The following is a 6,303-nucleotide window of genomic DNA, read 5'->3' as shown; positions in this document are numbered from 1 at the left end:
CTAACAGCACAGGGGGGAGGGGTGGCCAAGTGGGAGGGCGGCACCCCCAGGACGCTGCGGGAAAGGGGCACGAGTGCTTCCTGTGGGCCAGACGTGGGCCCACCTAAGAGAAAGCCATTGTGGGTCACATCTCAGACGTCCAGAGAGGCCACCTGGATCAGCAAAGAGCCGCAGGTAGCACTGCCCTCCTGTGGCTCTGGGAGAAACACACACAGTGAGCCAGAAGGACATTGTGACCTGTGCCAGGGAAGAACAGAACTGACTCCATACTGCATCTGTTTCTTTTACTCTAACCCCTGGATTCTGTTGCTTTTGCTACAAGTTGATCACTCAAGGGAGGTTGCCTGTAAGCTTAAGTGATCCATAGTGGCCCAGCCAGGGAACCCTGCCTCCCAGGCATGAGCCTTAAGCTAAAACACCTTTTACAGCTCCCGGAAAACATCCTGACCAGGCCCACCTGTGAGTGGCTGTGGGAAGGAAGACACGAGCCGGAGGCTGACGGGAACCAGAAAGTGTTGACTTCACTTCCGCCCTTTTCCGTATCAAAGAAGCCTCAATTCTAACTCAGGCGAGGTGGTTTTCTGGGACACTGGCCCACCATCTTCTTGGTCTGCGGGCTTTCTGAATTAAGTCGCTATTCCTTGCCCCCACAGCTGTCTCTCGACTTATTGGCCTGCTGGGCCCCAAGCAGTGTGAACAGAACCCCACGTGGGCGCTGCCCGCTCGTGTGGGTGGGCGCAGGGGAAGAGAGAGAGAGAGAATAGGTTTAGGCATCTGCCAGCACCAGAGGGTAAGAAGTCAGCTCAGGGCCGAATCAGCTTAGTCCTGATTATTCCTTGTCTTGCTTCCCCAGAACACCGAGGAACCTCCAGCCCCGCAGTGGTCAGAAACACGCTTAGCAAACTGGAGGGATCTGGGAAGAAACGGAACATTGGATGGAGGATGAGAGAAATGCCCTCTCCCCGGCAGCAAGCTTCCCACCTTTTAGAGGAGAGACACCTCAGTCACTTCGAGCTTGAGTCTAGAAAACTGCGGGCATGAAAATGGTGGTTGCTGTATTGTGACGATTTATGAGACTTAGGAGCGACTTCCAGAAGTCATGGAGCTGCTTGAGTTTTTATCCAGGTACAGAGAAAAACCAGCCCCACTGAATGAATTTAAACAAACACTGACATAAAATAAAGTCATTTCATGGTAGCAAGCCATGAGTGATGTCTGTTCAGTGTACAAACTACAAGTGTGCAGAAAACAGAAATAAAACTTTGAAAAATGGGATGTCTCTTGAAATACCTATCTTACTAATTTTTAAACAGGTTGCTTTTTCAGATTATAACAGTAGACTCATGAGAATTTAGAAAATAAATGAAATATTAAAAGAAAAGTTTTAATAAAATAAATTTTATATTATTGTTATAAAATAAAATAATTTGTATAATGGAAACTTGTGATAAAATACCCACATTATCCTATCCCTATTTCTTACAGTCTGAACAGAAAGTGCCCTTTCCCAGTGGAAAAACAAAATGGTATTCAAATGTTCCAACCATTATCTTTAATGGTGTGATTATAGGTTTTTCCCCTCTTCGCTGCCTGTTTGTGGAAGCAGACAGCTGTAATTTTGTCTCCCCAGCTCACTGCCCACGCCACCTGTCTGCACTTTGCTGGAAGCAGCCTCCCCCAGCCATGAATCCGGTCCCGTCAGAGCTGCCACACTCCCAGGTGATGCATTTGTTACTCTTCACATCTAAAGATGGAGAACCAGCAAGCCAGGACCTGTGGATCTGGCAATGGAACAAAGGCATGTAAGTTTATACTCTTTCTTTCCGGGAGCGGCAGGTAACAGCCCTTTCCTCTTCTGGGAACTGGGAAACAGAGTGAGATAAGAGAGAAACACTGGGGCCCACACTCGGAGAGGGGCGGAGATGAGGGGGAGAAAGTTCTGCTGGCCTTTGAGTCACGCCCGGGGTCCACGTGGCCTTCCTGTCTGTGGCTTCTGTGTGAGGGGCCCCAACCTGAAAATCAGTTCCTCTTCTTTGCTAGAGCTCTCATTGTTAAATGTCTGTAATCTGAAAGTAAACACATTCATTAATATCTTTACGTGTTCTAATTTTCCTTTTTTGAAGAGATGCATGTATACTTAACTAAAATTTCCCGAGGACATAGGACTGTCCTAATTTACGTGTGGGATCTGCGTCCACACTAAGGGGACACGGAGAAGAGCACACTGGATGTTTCCCTTCTGCCCCCGTGTGTGCGTTCTGTCTGTGCTTAAAACAAAGTAGCAGTATTTAAAAGGGGAGAAAATCACACGATGACAGGTGAGGGGCTGTGCGTGTGCATGTGTGTACATTTGTGTGTGTGCACGTGTGTGATCACATGTGTGCATGTGTATGTGTGTGATTGTACGTGTGTTGTATGCACATATGTATGTGATTGTGTGCATTTGATCTCGTATGTATGTGATCGTGTATGCGTGTGTAGTTGTGTACGTGTGTGACTGTGCATGTGTGTGTGTAAGAAGCTCAGCCCTGCCCTCTCCCTGGGTACAGTTGAAGTCATCACCAACTTCCTACATGTCTAGCGGTGTCCCGGCTTCTGGATAAGCTGCTGGCGCCATGTCCCTTCCATTACACGCCACTGTCCACTGACCAGCTAGGAGGAGGGGGACAAGAAGTGTGGTTCCGCCCCAGAGGGCCATCTTGCGCTGGCCTTGTCTGGTGGTTACACTCTCTCCTCTAAGATGTGTCACTCCTCAGGCTGCCTGCCTCGCCCGACCCAGATCTGAGGGTCACTCCTCACGGACATCTCGAGTGGATGGGGAGGGAGGGACTCCCACCCCAACACATGTGACTCTCCTCCCGTCCCACCAGCCGCAGTTCTTTTATACCAACTGACACTTGACCCAACTGCGTTAGTCAGGTGTCCTCTTCTGGGGACTCCAAAGAGTTGGTTTCAAGGCCTGGAGCTGAAACCTGGAATCAAGCCGGTGAGACCACCTCGGCCATGTGTGCCCCACGTCAGAGGAGGACATCTGTCTGCAGACACAGGGGCACGAGGCAGCTGGGCCCAAAAACTGCTCTGTGATTTTCCAGAACGGGAGGACCAGAAATGGAACGACTGCTTTCACGCCTGAGTGTGAAACAACAATCCCCAAGTGCCTCTCTGGGCTCCGATTTTGAACTGAGCTCAGCTCTCCTGGAAGCATCTTCTTCCAACTGAAATCTGTCTTCGACTTCCATCAAATATGCCAAATCCAAAATTCTGTCATCAGTGTTGCTGCATCACTGGGGCCTTTTCCGGAGACCTTCGGAAGTCACCCTGTGGTTCTCACTTTCTCGACTTTGTGATGTTAGATGCACTGTCCGTCCTGGTGAGAATCTTGACTTTCTCGAGGGAAAATGGAGGATAGTTTGGGGGTAAAGGAGTGCAGGGGATTCTAGGGATTTCAGTGTCAAGCAGGAAATAGATGTGGCCACAAGGTGGCAGTAGCGCACACAGACGTCATCAGGTCGGCTATGACAGGTTTGCATCTCCTCCTCCCAGGGGCAGGAGACCATCCAAAGGATGCTGTGTGGGAGACCACAGCTCCAAAGAGGACAAGAGCAGGGAACTTTCCCATCCCAGGGAGAGAGAGATCAGAGAGGGGGCTTACACGGCAGGCGATGTCTCTGGGCTGAGTCTCTGGACCAGATAGCTCCAAAGAGCGCAGTGGCTTTATCTTACCTATACCTAGCAGACGGTAGGCACGCTTTCTCAGGGTATGCAAAGCAGGCAAGCTCTAAACGGTTAAAAATCTGCTTATTGGGGCTGTGTTTAGAGCAACTGGATGTCTGAAAATCTGAGTTTGTTTTCAGCAGACTTTGGAGCTAACACGTCTCAGCCAGCTGTGAAGAAAGAAACCATCTGGGGCCAACATACCGAGGTTATCTGTGGCCTACTCAGGTAACCAGGAGGCAGGGGATGCTGGAATGAAGAAAGAAAAGGTAGGTAAGGCTTACACATTTCATTCTTTTAAAAAGGAAAGCGAGTAATTCATGAAAAACGAGAGACTGTTACGAAGCTTCTGATGAAATAAAGGAACGGATTCAGATTCTGTAAATTCCCTCGGTGGAGCTGAACTTCGCCAATCAACCAACTTTGAATATTAGCCACATTTATTTCCTTTGAAGAAAAAGACTCACATGCAAAAAATTTGACCAAAAGATAGTTCCTTTGAAAGTACCTACGTAAGATTTTCTCCAAAAGCATCGTGTCTGGGTGCATACTTTTTTCTTCATAATTCAGAGTGGAAGATGAGGATGGTGACTGCGAGCTTTCCTCTATAATGTCACATCTGTAAGGATGTAATCCTACATATTCTTAGGATACTTTCAGCTCCAAAATGAAAAGGCCTGACTCAAAATGCTTCAACGAGGTAATTTATTCTTTACATGGTAAGATGTCCCCAGATAGGGGGTCTCCATGGTTGGTTAATTTAGTGACTACACAGCCACATCAAAGCCTACAACACCTACGACCTGTCAGCTCGCTCTCAAGGCTGCAGTGTGACAGCAGCAACTATAAGCAGCTGCAAGCATCACACCTGTACACGCCCCCTTTCTGACAGAAAAGGGACTGTTTCATCCTTGGGTCTTCTTTGAGAGGCTAAGAACCTTCTACTGGAAGCTGTGTCTTACCAGAGATCCCCCTGCATGTCTCCTTGGCCAGATGTCGGTCATATACCATTTCCTGAGCCACCTGCTGACAAGGAGAGCAGAATGTGAGTGAGTCAGACAAATCCACCTTCACCCTGACCTTGACCAATGGACGAGCTCTGCCTGAAGCATGTAAGCTTCACGGAGCAATGTGAGTCCCTGGGCCAGAACCAGAGTGGGAGGAAGAACGCAGCCTGTCCCTCCTTGTGGTGGATGCTTCTCAGTACAGACAGCCCTCTCTGTGTGGTCCTGGGACTTCAGTAACTTCCGTTAGCACAGTTTAGTTAAATAAGTCCACTCCCCCAACAGTTCCAGTTTCTGTCACCACAGTGCATTAACTATGAGTAATTGCAAAAAGCACAAACTTCACATCTAGCTTTTAAGTCCACTCATCACTACAAAAGTCCCAGGTGTGCATCATAATCATCTAACCGCCACATGTGCCGTGGACACGCTGAAGAACAGGGTGGACTCCCACCAGAGTGTGGTTTGGATGTCATGTGCACACCAAGAGGGCGTGTTTGTTATTTACATAATTAAAGCTTTCTGGGGAGAATAGGTGGGTCTTCCAAGCTAGTGTGAAAATGGCTTGGGAGCAAAGTGAAGGAGACAGGCTCTGAGTTTGTGGTGCTTCCAGTTTGCTTTGTGGGCAGTGCTGGAGTTTTACAAGTCAGGTTGGCAGAGTAGCAACCACAGGACTCTGCATTACTAAACCCAGTTCTAAATAAAGCTGAAATTTGGTGGGTTACGTGATCATTCTGGGCAAATGTGCCAGCTCCTATCGTATTTAGAACCCTGTGTTCTGAGGTGCTCAAGTTCACGCTGAGGAATTTGCTAAACAAATCCCTGGCAAAGAATCAGAGCAGTGATTTTCTGTATCCTTAAATCCTTTCAAATAGAAATGGCAGAACATACTCCCAGAGTCCACAATTCCTAAACTTTTGGAGTTTCAATCTTGGAGTTTCTCGCTACTGTTTGAGTTTTAACTCACTCACTTCCCCAGAGTAGGCTCTTTATTTATTTTAAAAGTTAAACGGAATAAAAACTTCTGCACTTTGAGTGAGGCAGCAGTCTGGGCTAGAAAGAAATGATTTCACGTGTTTCCTATGGAAAACGGAAGACAGGCCTGCTCAGTCTACCTCCCAGGCGGGGTAGGTGGTGTCTGTGCCCGAGCAAGCCAAGCAAGCGAGGGTGGGTCCGGGGCCAAGGTGGGGGCAGGTGTCTAGCGGGAGCTGGCCGGGGACTTTCGAGCCCCCAGGGACAGTGCAAGTTTGCGGCAGTGGTTCGGGAGAGTGTAACAGATTTGGGGGAGATGGTTAATACACTGGGCTGGTGTTTGGGGGCAGTGCTCAAGGACAGAAGGTAAAGAGGAGTGAAATAGGAAAGGGGGGTGGGGATGGAGAAAGGGAAGGTAAAAGCACGGCAGAAAGAAATGGGGGAAAGGAGGGGATACCTCAGTGGTAGAGTGCGTGCATGCGAGGTCCTGGGTTCGATCCCCAGTATCTCTGTTAAAATAAATAAATAAATAAATAAAACCTAGTTGCCTCCCCTCTCCCTACCCCCCCACAAAAAGAAATGAGAGGGAAGAAAGGGCAGTGGAGGCCGAGCA

At 48.5% G+C, this 6,303-nt stretch overlaps 1 long non-coding RNA gene across 1 annotated transcript; it reads right to left on the bottom strand.

Annotated features, from left to right (window-relative positions):
- Nucleotides 1–1,363: 1,363 nt before the first annotated feature.
- On the bottom strand, nt 1,364–5,188 carry LOC123617756 (uncharacterized). The gene is made up of 2 exons (XR_006725989.2): nt 4,677–5,188; nt 1,364–3,963 (listed from the first exon to the last, which is right to left on the bottom strand). It is a non-coding gene; the product is annotated as an uncharacterized LOC123617756 (long non-coding RNA).
- Between the last annotated feature and the right edge of the window lie 1,115 nt (nt 5,189–6,303).

Source organism: Camelus bactrianus, chromosome 24, assembly GCF_048773025.1.
Source record: "Camelus bactrianus isolate YW-2024 breed Bactrian camel chromosome 24, ASM4877302v1, whole genome shotgun sequence".
Taxonomy (NCBI): domain Eukaryota; kingdom Metazoa; phylum Chordata; class Mammalia; order Artiodactyla; family Camelidae; genus Camelus; species Camelus bactrianus.
This window is presented reverse-complemented; position numbering and strand designations above follow the sequence as displayed.